This window comes from Leptonychotes weddellii, chromosome 3, assembly GCF_054177405.1.
Source record: "Leptonychotes weddellii isolate Sample4059 chromosome 3, ASM5417740v2, whole genome shotgun sequence".
In the NCBI taxonomy this organism is placed as follows: domain Eukaryota; kingdom Metazoa; phylum Chordata; class Mammalia; order Carnivora; family Phocidae; genus Leptonychotes; species Leptonychotes weddellii.
In genome coordinates, this window is record NC_138371.1 from 41,959,594 (window position 1) to 41,971,979 (window position 12,386).

The window sequence follows — 12,386 nt, forward strand, 5'->3', positions numbered from 1 at the left end:
AATAACGAGACTATAAAGGTGTGAGCAAGGTTTAAGAAATAGTAACCCTCAGGGCACCTGGCTGGCTTAGTCAATGGAGCATGCAGCTCTTGATCTTGGAGTTGTGAGTTCGAGCCCCACGTTGGGTGTAGAGATTACTTAAAAATAAAATCTTCAGAAAGGAAGGAAGAAAGAAAGGGAGAGAGTTGCCCTCATATACTTTGGGAATACTTTGGGAAGCCCTTACTACCCCTAGACCTGAAGAGGTAAGAGGAAGGAAAGGGAAAGTTACTAGAATCTAGAGAGGATAATTATATGGAAAAGATGCCTAATAGAAGTTGTGACCTTCAGTAAAGGGGCACAGCCAAATGGAAACTGAGCAGGAAGAGAACAGGGGGAATAAATGTGCCAGTATCACTTTGCTCCCACATTCCCATCTGCTGGTGCTTCCCATTGCCCAACTGAAGGCAACGGAGCAACTGGATGCAGCCCCAAAAGGAGCAGAACAGGATAAAAAGAAGATGGAGAGTAAATCTGGAGGGTTAAGATGAAGACATTCAAGACATTTATTTATTTTTTATTTTTGTAAAAGATTTTATTTATTTATTTGTCAGAGAGAGAGAGAGCACAAGCAGGGGGAGCTGCAGGCAGAGGGAGAGGGAGAAGCAGACTCCCCACTGAGCAGGGAGCCCGATGCCGGGCTCGACCCCAGGACCCTGGGATCATAACCTGAGCCGAAGGCAGACGCTTAACCAACTAAGCCACCCAGGTGCCCCTATTCAAGACATTTAAACTAATATTTTATAAGATGCAAGAAAGAGTTATCTTTATTTACATTGGACTTTATTTGAATGTAACTCTCTTTAATGATAGAGAAATTTTAACCTATATGAGTATTTTTGGTTTGGGATTTATTAAATTCAGGGCAGCACAGAACTTAGCATGTGGAATATTCTTTATCATTTCCAAATACATTTTACAGTCACTGGAATCAGAAGGAACACGAGAAAATATAGAAAATCACACATGTACTTGAGGAAGTGTTTGTATATGTCAAATTTATATGATGGAAGAATGAAATAAAATACAAAATGGATATAGTTTATAAGCTTAAAAACTTCTGTTGCCTAGTGGGCATTGTGAAATCCAATTTGATATTAAAATAAATATGAAAATGCACAAAAGATATTTAGAAAAATCATTTACATAATGCCCAAACATCAGAAACTACTTAAATGCCTTTAGGCAAAGCAAAATGTGTTTTTATGACACTAACACTTAAAATTTCATCTTTAAGCAAAGGATATCATGAGGGAATCTAGTTTTTTTTTGTGCATCTGTTAGCACAATACTTGAATTTTCACATGAAAAACTGAAACAATATTGTCTCATCATCTACTTCAAATAATGTTTAAAAGTGCAGGTAGGTTACAATTTTAGTTAAGAGTATTGTAATTTATTATTTCAACTAGTAAGAAAAAATTCTTTTTTCACAGATCTTTAAAATGAGACAATATTTAAATACACACTTAAAAATAAAGTCTTAAAGTAAATTATTTTTGCAAATTTGGTGGGGATTTTTTTCAGAATACTTTATTTTGTATCATTTAAAATATTAGTTTCTATTAGCCAGGTGCTGGTCAAGAGTTTCTTACAAGTTTTGGGGCACCTGGGTGGCTCAGTCAGTTAAGCATCTGACTCTTGATTTTGGCTCGGGTCATGATCTCAGGGCCATGAGATTGAGCCCTGCATTGGGCTCTGTGTTCAGCAGGGAGTCTGCTTGAGATTATCTTTTTCCCTCTCCCTCTGCCCCTCCCCACCCTCTCTCTCTCTCTCAAATAAATAAATAAATCTTAAAAAAAAAAAAAAGAAAATAACACAGAAACTTAGAAAGAAACCATAAAGAGTATTTCTTTGGGGGGAGGGGGTGGTGGGAGGGAGAAAGAAGAAAGATGCAGATATTTATATGAAGATTTAAGAGTGTTTAAAGAATATATTCAGAAGATGTCTTGTTTTAGGATGTTAGGTGGTTAAAGGAATAGAGGGATTTTCACAACCAAAGATATTAACCAATGAATTATTTAACAAAGATTTTTAAAGATTTTATAACTGTAACCAATGTCTTTCCCTACCCTTAGTTGATATATTAAATGCTGAATAATGGATGAAATGTCACTTAAGGGTTAAAGTTGGACAATTTTATAATGTATATTTTTAATAAAGAACAAGCTCACAGTAAAAACAATAACAACAACAAAAAAACAAGGGTGCCTGAGTGGCTCAGTCGGTTGAACATCCAACTCTTGGTTTCAGCTCAGGTCATGATCTCATGGTTGTGGGATCGAGCCCCGCATTGGGCTCTGCACTCAGTGTGGAGTCTGCTTCAGATTCTCTCTCTCTCTCTCTCTCAAATACATAAGTAAGTAAGTAAATAAATAAATAAAATATTTTTAAAAAAGCAAGCATGCAAAAAATATATATTTCAATGGAAAAGGAATTAAAGTTTTTAGAACAGATTAAAATGATGCTATAGAGCAAAAATTATTAATGCTATATTTTTTAGCAATTAAACAAATTAAGTCCTTTTGAATTGCCCTAAAATCCTATGCTTTGACCTACCTGGGCTGAATTTTTGTGTTTGATCTGAAATGAGGATCTAATTTTATTTTTATTCATGTGAATAGCCAATTGTCCCAGCACTATTAAGTCACCTCTTCCCTGGTTTATAATTCCATATCACTCATATACTATAGTGTCATATTAATGGATCTGTTTCCACATACTTTGTTCTGTTCTACTGTTTATCCATTCAAGCATCAGCACCACACTATTCTTTTTTTTTTTTTTTAAGTAGGCTCCGTTCCCAACATGGGGCTTGAACTCACAACCCTGAGATCAAGAGTCACATGTTCTACTGCCTGAGCCAGCGAGGCACCCCAGTTCTACACCATTTTAACTACTATAGATCCATAGTAAGTCTTTATATCTTTAAGGGAAACTTCCCTCTTCTCAGTCTTTCACTTCTCTCTTTTCCTTTTTTTTATTCTCTTTTTTCTCTTTCTATACCTCTTTTATTTTTTCGTTCCCTCTTATTTACTCTATTTAAAAAAAAATTTGTCCTGTCTGGATTAGAATAATTTGTCAATAACATGAAAAACAGTTTTATCATCTTGTTGTCCTTTATATCTCTTTTCTCTTTTTCTGGAACTCTTTTTTTAATTTTGCTTGTATATTAGACTTTTTCTAGTTAAACACTTTCTTATATATTCAGCATTCTCTTTTAATTAACTAATCATCTCTTGTCTTTTTACTTCAGAATTTTACTTTTTTTAAAATCTGTTCTTTTCTGTTCATAGTTCTTGTTCTTTCATTATGTTTTATATTTCTTCTTTTATTATTTTACATTTTCACTTAATGGGGATTAAATGTCCCTTTCATAGAGATCCCAATTGTATTTTGCCAGCTTCCTCTGAACTAAGATACTTCTTATTCCTTATCAGTAAAAACCCAAAACTCATACTGGTTGGGGTTGATATCCAGGTTCCATATTTTTCTGATCCTTCTGGGATACCTGTCACTTTCCATACTGTATTTGATGTCTCTCTTTATTGCCAATACCTGGACTAATAGATTAGTAAAAGTATTTAAATATTTGTTAATTCTCTAGTAATCCTTTGAATATAATTATTTGGATTTCTGACTACACCCGCAGTGGCCAGCAAAACATCCCATTTAACGTCTCTAATCTCAGCCTTGGTTAAACTATTCTCCTGACACTGTAGGGATTACAGGATACACTGGAGCTAAGGTCAAGGTCTCTAGTGTTATGATACACCACAGTGTTTTCAAAATAATTGACAAGTTTGATTCATTGCACTCTCAGCTGAAATAGATAATTTCAATTACACAACATAATGTTTAGAATCAGTACATAAATATATTAACTTTAGAAAAATACCACTTAAAACACAATTTTAATTGATAAAAGCTGCAAACTGTTTTCATAAATAATTTGACAAAGATTTTACTACTTCAATTGCCCTCTATACTTTAAATACCCAACATCTTGGTATATATGCTAATTCTGCATGTATGATAAAATAGGTAAGTAAACATCAACATTAGAGACTGCTAATGGGAATTCAGACAATACAATAATAATGTAAGATAATTTACTCTTTTCCAAATGAAAATAAATATTGCAATTTTGTTTTTGATAAGAAAACACATATTTGCAATTATCAAAATATTTAAACTCATGTTTTCATTCCTCCTACTATATGTTACCCTGTGGCTTCAATTTAACACATTTTTTAAAAAACTCGAATATAAATTTTCCTGTTAGATTAATTAATCCCAAATTAAGAAATGTGAGAGTAAACACATGAAAAAGATGTAACATCCTTGAGAAAAATGACATTATTACTTAAAGGATATCTGAAAATTTGAAAATATTTTGGATATTAGTTTTTTTTGTAGATATATTAGTGTAAAGCACATAGAGATTATTAGTAAATTCTTTGTTAATTCAAATACTACTCTAACAACACTTGTTCATTTTCTTCTTGGTCTTAATATTTCTTGGGACAAATAGTTGTTCTTTATTAATATTATTATATAATATTTCCTAAATTGTGGTATAAATAAAAATCTTTTCCCAATGTTGTATATTTAAAATCATTTTCTTGAACAGTATATGATAGAAAATCTGAGCCTATTATAAGCCTTAATCAAACCATGAGAACTAATGCTATTTAGAACTATTCAGAAATTTCCTCTTAAGGGTCACCTGGGTGGCTCAGTCAGTTGGGCATCTGCCTTCAGCTCAGGTCATGATTCCAGGGTCCTGGGATTGAGTCCCGCATCGAGCTCCCTGCTCAGCGGGGAGCTTGCTTCTCCCTCTGTAGCTGCTCCCCTTGCTTGTGCTCTCTTTCTCTGTCAAATGAATAAATCTTTTTTTAAAAATGCCCTCTTAGGAAATGGAAAATTGTCTATTAAAGATGTCAGAAATAATGTAAAAACAACTTCAGAAACAATATGTAGAATCTCCATATGTAAATGAAAAGATGCTAACATCAAAGTCAGGAAACTGCTGGGACACCTGGGTGGCTCAGTCAGTTAAGCAACCGACTCTTGATTTCAGCTCAAGTCATAATCAGGGTGGTGAGATCAAGCGCTGTGTTGGGCTCCTCACTGGGTGTGAAGCCTGATTAAGATTCTCTCTCTCCCTCTCCCTCTGCCACTCCTCCCCCCCCACTCCACCTGACCCCCAGCTCAGGGCTTGTACTCTCTCTCTACAAAAGAAAAAAAAGAAAGCCAGCAAACTGTTTGAATAGGAAACTCCAGTTCTAAGAAATCTCCAGCAGTGGAGAAACTGAGAAAATACACACACACACACACATTTAGCAGATGTTTTATGGTAGCTTGAATTGTGTTTCCAGAAAAAAAGAATCTCATTTTAAATATAATAAAATGGCAAGTCAGCAAATTAGACTGTGTCTTTGAAGTCCTTGGCTTGTTTGAAAAGACATTAAGATAACAAATTTGTAGAAAATGCTATTTGAGGGGCGCCTGGGTGGCTCAGTCGGTTAAGTGTCTGCCTTTGACTTGGGTCAAATCCCAGGGTCCTGGGATTGAGTCCCACATTGGGCTCTCTACTCAATGGGGAGCCTGCTTCTCCCCCTCCCTCTGCCTGCTGCTTCACCTGCTTGTGCTCTCTCTCTCTGTCAAATAAATAAATAAAATCTTTAAAAAAAAAAAAAAAGAAAAGAAAATGCTATTTGAGAAAATTCTTGCAAAATTGATTCTTTTGAATAAAGTTGGGAATAGAAAAGGTCATCTTGTATTTTTAGCTAAAATACATGTTGTAGCATAGAGGTTTAAAACATAGTTAATAAAATCATCTTTTCTTGGTGCTGATCAAATTCTACCTCTACTATTTACTAGCACTGGGACTTTAGGAGAGAAATGAGAAGGCAATGTTTGAAGGAATAATGGCTGATACTTTTTTTTTTTTTAAAGATTTTATTTATTTATCAGAGAGAGAGACAGACAGAGGCAGGCAGAGGGAGAAGCAGGCTCCTTGCTGAGCAAGGAGCCCGATGTGGGACTCGATCCCAGGACCCTGGAATCATGACCTGAGCCGAAGGCAGAGGCTTAACTGACTGAGCCACCCAGGTGTCCCGGCTGATACTTTTCTAAAACTGATTTGAGAAGCTTGTTGAACTAATTCAGAATAAATGCAAGGAAAGCACATTTAGACAATTATATTAACGTTAATATGAAAACCAAATACCAAGACAAGTCTTAAAACTAGTTCAAAAAGGATGGCACATAACTTTTAAAAGAGCAAAAGAAAGACTTACAGATGACTTTGTAACGGAAATTATGAAAACCAGCATGAAATGGAATGACATTTTAATAGCGCCAAGGGAAAAAAAAAGCCCAACCTAATATCCTTTACCAGTAAGTCTTCCAAAATTTAAGGAAAAATATTTTTTTTCTAGAAAAAAGAGAATCCAAAAGAAATTTTCATCAGCAGACCCACAATACATACATACTGAAATAAATTGTTTTTCTTTCTTTCTTAAGTAAAAATAAACCCAGTTTATATTATATGACTTAGTCTAATAAACGTTGAATCTGTGAGTTTAGTCTAAATAATCTTCTCATCTGTGAGGGTGCCCTGAGAATTTCTTCATCTATCATAGGATAACATTTATTTCATTCTCTGTGATCTCGTTTTTTATACACTAATGAGTACTTCTTTGTTTGCAGGGTATTAATTTGTTATAATCTGACTCTTCCTCTAGGATGAACTTGTGGTAAGCAACAGTGTAAAACAGTTAATTTGAAATCTGTGGTAAGGAATACTGTCATGTTCATCTTTGTATCTCTAGTAGTTAGCACATTGTCTAATGCATAGTATTATTCTCTATTTGATAAACATATGAATGATTAAATTAATTAATGACTTTGTAGTAGAGGCTGGAGGTGGAAAAGAATAGAAAACATAGCCTATCTTCTGAGTGGTTATTACCTAATTAAGATGGTTTAGCATATTTTTTAGGCTCTAAATGTCAGTAATAAAATGTGTAAAATAGGAAATAAGTCCTTGGGATTCAGGGAAAAATACTGCATGAAAGGAAGAAACAAGTTAGTTGGTCTTAATAAACTCTTACCAATTTTATGCATTCTAACTCAGCTTTCTTGAGTGATCTAGAAAATTAAGAAATTTTTGGATGTTTTCCCTGTCCTTGAGGCATTTACAGTTTCCTATACACATCAAGCAGTTAGCCTTTGAGTGGATTTGTGTTTTTTGCCTACCTAACATGCTGTCCTTCTGGGAATGACAACCCAAATTTTTTTAAGAAATAAATTAATCCCATAGAGCACTGGCTTTGACACATCATGAAAGTGAGCACTTCAATGAACACTCCCGCTTTTTCAGAAGTTAGATTTTATATCTATAGGCTCAAAGAGTATAAACACCGCAAAGGATAATGTAAGAAATCAGACTAGTGGCTCTTCCGAGAGCATGGCTTCACCAGTCTCCCTGGCTTCCTCTCCAGTGACTGTGTTCTTGCCGAGGCAATTGTATCTTCATTGTCTCTAAGTTCTCCGTGGTCACAGGAAGCCATAGAGGGCAGCTGACCAACCCTCTTAAATGTCTTAGCACATCACCCTGAATTTCCAGCAATTTTTAAAAAAGACTTTATTTGAGTGAGAGAGAGAGAGGGAGAGAGAGCACAAGCAGGGGGAGTGGCAGGCAGAAGGAGAAGCAGGCTCCCTGCTGATCAGGGAGCCCGACCCTGGGCTCGATCCCAGAACCCTGGAATCACGACCTGAGCCAAAGGCAGACACTTAACTGACTGAGCCACCCAGGCACCCCAAATCTCCAGCAATTTTATGATTGTTAAATACTGCCTTTAATAAATGTCACCTAGATCTGGTACCCAGATTCTTTTTCTGATGCTAGCTCTGGATATTTCTGAGACATAAAAAAAATAAATTTCATTTTCATATTGAGCTTATGTGTTTAGAGTTTCTGTTGCTTGAAACCAGAAGAATCCTGATGCAAAAAGACAGTAATGATGGTACAGGAGTTCAAAGACCTTCCTTCTTGAACTTCTCCCGCCTTATCATCCTTCCCTCTGTTTTTGTCTAGCAATAGAAAATTGCCCAGACATGTCGTTTGGGTGCTTCACATATTTATACCCTTTCTAGTAAAGTATTATGTCAAGATCAGCACAAAGATCATAGTTATGTTTTCTCTGGAGGTTTCAGTGATGACATATATGTCCATCTCCTTACCTCCTGCATGCAAACTTCATTTATTTCTGTACCAACACTTTGCCTTTTACATGCCATCTTTATACATATAATACTACATTGTAATTATTTCTTTTTTTTTTTTAAAGATTTTATTTATTTATTCATGAGAGACAGAGAGAGAGAGAGAGGCAGAGGGAGAAGCAGGCTCCCAAGGAGCAGGGAGCCCGATGTGGGACTCGATCCCAGGACCCTGGGATCATGACCTGAGCCGAAGGCAGACGCTTAACCATCTGAGCCACCAAGGCGCCCTCATTGTAATTATTTCTTAATATCTGGCCATTCCCATGATTGAGGACTTCTTGAGGTTGTAATTCTGTCTGATTCACTTTTGTATCTACCAGTACCTATTATGGTGAAAGTAAAGTGAAAGTAAAATACATATTGAATGCATAAAAATATCAGAGAGGAAGAAAAAATAAACTGAACACAGCAATGCATTGGGCATAACTACTCCAAAAGTATTTTCGCAAGTAAATATGTCTTGAGGGACTATTTTTTTTATTGTTTTGGGTTTTCCCTCATCAGATTGTATATAATGAAATCTGAAAATTTAGAGGCACTCTAAAGCATTCCCACATCAAAAATTTTCTTTATTGCAATAGGGTATTAAAACAAAATGCATGCTTCCTCAAATATCTATTCTAAGCTATCACATTATTTCTCTTTTGAAATTTACACAAGAGTATCAAAAAATGAAGTGAATATACAGTGGGGAAAAATACACAATAACAGTGTCATAAACAAATAATCAAATAGACTATATTCAAAGCTGAAAATGTGAACTTTGTTTAAAATCCAACTGAGTGAAGTTGTCTGTATGCCTGGCCATAATAGTCAATATGCCACAGAATATAACAACAACAACAAAACCCATTAACACTCAAAACAGACAAACAAAAACAATGAATAAAAAAATTCAACTTTTTGGATAAATATATGTAATTATTTTTGGTTTACTCTAACAGCTCTAAATCAACCTGAGTATCTGGCTTTGAGGTCTTATGCTACCTACTAAATGAATAGACTAGGGTTATTCTAATAAAGGAACAAGAATGCTGTTGTAGTTGGGTCATGATATCAGAAGGCTGGGATCCTTATGAGTAATCTGGAACTCTCTCTCTTAAGCCAACAAATGTGGGAATGTAAGCTGTACTTTTAGTGAAACAACTTTTTGGTCATCTACTGAAATATACTATATTAAATGAGAATTTCTTAATGGAAAATGAAAAATTCTAGCTATTTTACTCCAAATAGGAAAGGGTAGGCTGAATTTGAAATCCTCATAAAATATACATATTTTTGCTAAACTCCAGTGGGGTAGAATTATTAGTCTGTTTGGGCTGCCATAATAAAATACCATAGACTGGGTGGCTTAAACAGCAGAAATTTATTTCTTCTAATTCTGATGGTTGGGAAGTCCAAGATCAAGATGCCATCCTACTCAGTACCCAATAAGAGCTCTTTTCTTGGTTTACAGACCACCTTCTTGCTATTTACTCATAGCCCTGTCCTGGTGCTTGCATGCAAATAAAGAGGGAGAGGGGGAGAGAAAGAGAGAGGGAGAGAGGTCTTTTTTTCTTCCTCTTCTTATAAGTCTACTAATCCCATCACGAGACTACCATCCTTGTGGCCTAATCTAACCCTAATTATCTTGCAAAGGCCAAATCTCCAAATACTATCCCATTGTGTGTGTGTGGGGTGGAGGGTAGGACTTCAACATAAGAATTTTGAAGGGACACAACCATTTAGTCTATAACAGATAGCTACTGATAATTTTATTTCATTAACTTTACAACCAAATAAGAATTATCTTACTTCATTTTTTTATAGCATTTCATAAGATTTACACTGTAAGTTCCCTGAAAGTGGCAACTTTGTTTTGTTCACTGCTATTTCCTCAGCACCTACTATGATTTACAGACAAGGATGATGTTCATCAAATATTTTGCTGAATGAATTAGATGAGCGAAGAAAAAAATTAATGAACTTCATTCACAATGATGTACAAGTGCAGATAAATATTATGTATAAGTGCAGATAACGAACTGGGAAAGTTCCTTCCTGCCTTTAATTGAGTAAGAACTCCCAAAGAAAGAGTTCTGTCTCACATTGTCCATATATTTTATACTTGTTTGTAGAGCCTATAATAATAGCAATACACGTGGGTTTTTTTGTTTTTGTTTTTGATAATACTAATGTATCAGAATCAAGTCAGGAAAAGAGAAACCACTCTTGGATTTCAGAGACAACTTAATGGTGCAAAGTAGAGATGCAAAGCCAAATAAAAGATGATGAGACAATCCAGGAATTTGGAATACAAGAAATTGCCATCGTCAGTAGGCTGGAAGGACAAAACAAGAAAGCTGGATCCCAGAAGCCCCGAGCCACCTACTAGGGAGTGCAGTGGGCCTAGTAGAAGCTGAAGTAGAGCAAGACCTCAATCCATGCCATATGGGATTGTTTGGTGGGTAATGGCCACAGCAAAAACTCAGCTACAGCTGGTGATGCCAGGAAAGGTAAACACTTATGGAAAGGGATTGTGGGGTAAAATACCCTGAATTCTCAGTTCATCTTGTCTTCCATGCTCTTGCCGATACTAACCCACTAGCTACAGTCAGTGGGCAAAGGGTTCTAGGAAATGTAGTTTCCTCTGACACAGAAGAGAAGGAGGAAAGGAAAAGAGGAACTGAGAACAGGCAAACAGCATGCATTGTGATTTTAAATAGAACAATGTTCATATTTAATTCTTTATATTGATATATTCCATTTAAAGACAGAATCAGGTAATATATTTTGTTTGATTTCATTTAAAAATATTTTCATAAAATGTAAAAACTAATTCTTTGGAGCATTGATAATACTTTTTATTAAAGATGAAATTACAAATCCAGTGTTTGAAAGACAAAAATGGTGTCAGGTATGACATTTTTTTCAATAATAATCTATTTTTGCTTGCTGCTTAGAATAACTCAAAGCAACATAAACAGTGTTTCATAGCACAAAAGCCATATGATTTAATATTTAAATATAGTGAAAATATTTTAATTAACCTGAAGTAGCTATCTTCTAGATTTTAAACAGGTTCATTTTTTGTTACATTTGTTTCAGATTTGTCATAAAAGAAAGAAAGAAGGAAGGAAGGAAGGAAGGAAGGAAGGAAGGAAGGAAGGAAGGAAGGAAGGAAGGAAGGAAGGAAGGAAGGAAGAAAGAAAGAAAGAAAGAAAAGAAAGAAAGAAAGAAAGAAAGGAGGAAGGAAAGGAGGGAGGGAGGGAAGAAAGGGCCCATTTCCTCAACTAATCCCTGTGTCTCCCTTTCTGAAGGCACATATTCCATTTACATATATTTATACTATTATTTATTCTGATCTTAAGTTCACATAAATTATACCAGGTGTGAATAATCCTTTAGAACTTGGTTTTTTTCCTTTAACATGTTTAGATACATATATCCATCATGATATGTTTAAAAGTTGTTCATTTTTTTCTTTTTTTTAAAATTTTTTTAAAGATTTTATTTATTTATTTGAGAGAGAGAATGAGAGACAGAGAGCACAAGAGGGAAGAGGGTCAGAGGGAGAAGCAGACCCCCCGCTGAGCAGGGAGCCTGATGTGGGACTCGATCCCGGGACTCCAGGATCATGACTTGAGCTGAAGGCAGTTGCTTAACCAACTGAGCCACCCAGGCGCCCTCATTTTTTTCATTTTAATTATGAATAAAGCAATTGTGTATTGCTTTATACAAGTTTATATATCTAGATTCAAATCTTAGGTTGGTCATTTTGCAAATATCTTCATCCAGTATGTGTTATGGTTTTGGCTAAAAAGTTTTAGTGGGAAAAAAACACCCTTCTTCTTACATATTATTTTATCTGTATTTAGGAAGAAAGAAAAAATCTAGAACAATAGATAATGCTTCTAAAACATTTTTTTATAAGCTAAATCGGTGATTCTGCATGTATGCATCTTCCCATTCACAGATGTGGCACAATGAAAAACCTTGGAAAAATGCTTTAATTTGCATATATTACACATTTTCTTTTTTAGTGCTTGATTAATGACTGTAAAAAATCCTGA

The 12,386-nt window shown here is 35.1% G+C and overlaps 1 long non-coding RNA gene across 1 annotated transcript in view; it reads right to left on the reverse strand.

Moving 5' to 3' along the window:
- Nucleotides 1-4,612: 4,612 nt before the first annotated feature.
- LOC145720501 (uncharacterized) overlaps nt 4,613-12,386 on the reverse strand; it is a 132,109-nt gene continuing 124,335 nt past the window's right edge. Inside the window, exon 7 of the long non-coding RNA XR_014143469.1 lies at nt 4,613-4,914. This is a non-coding gene — a long non-coding RNA (uncharacterized LOC145720501). The remainder of the gene's footprint in view (nt 4,915-12,386) is intronic.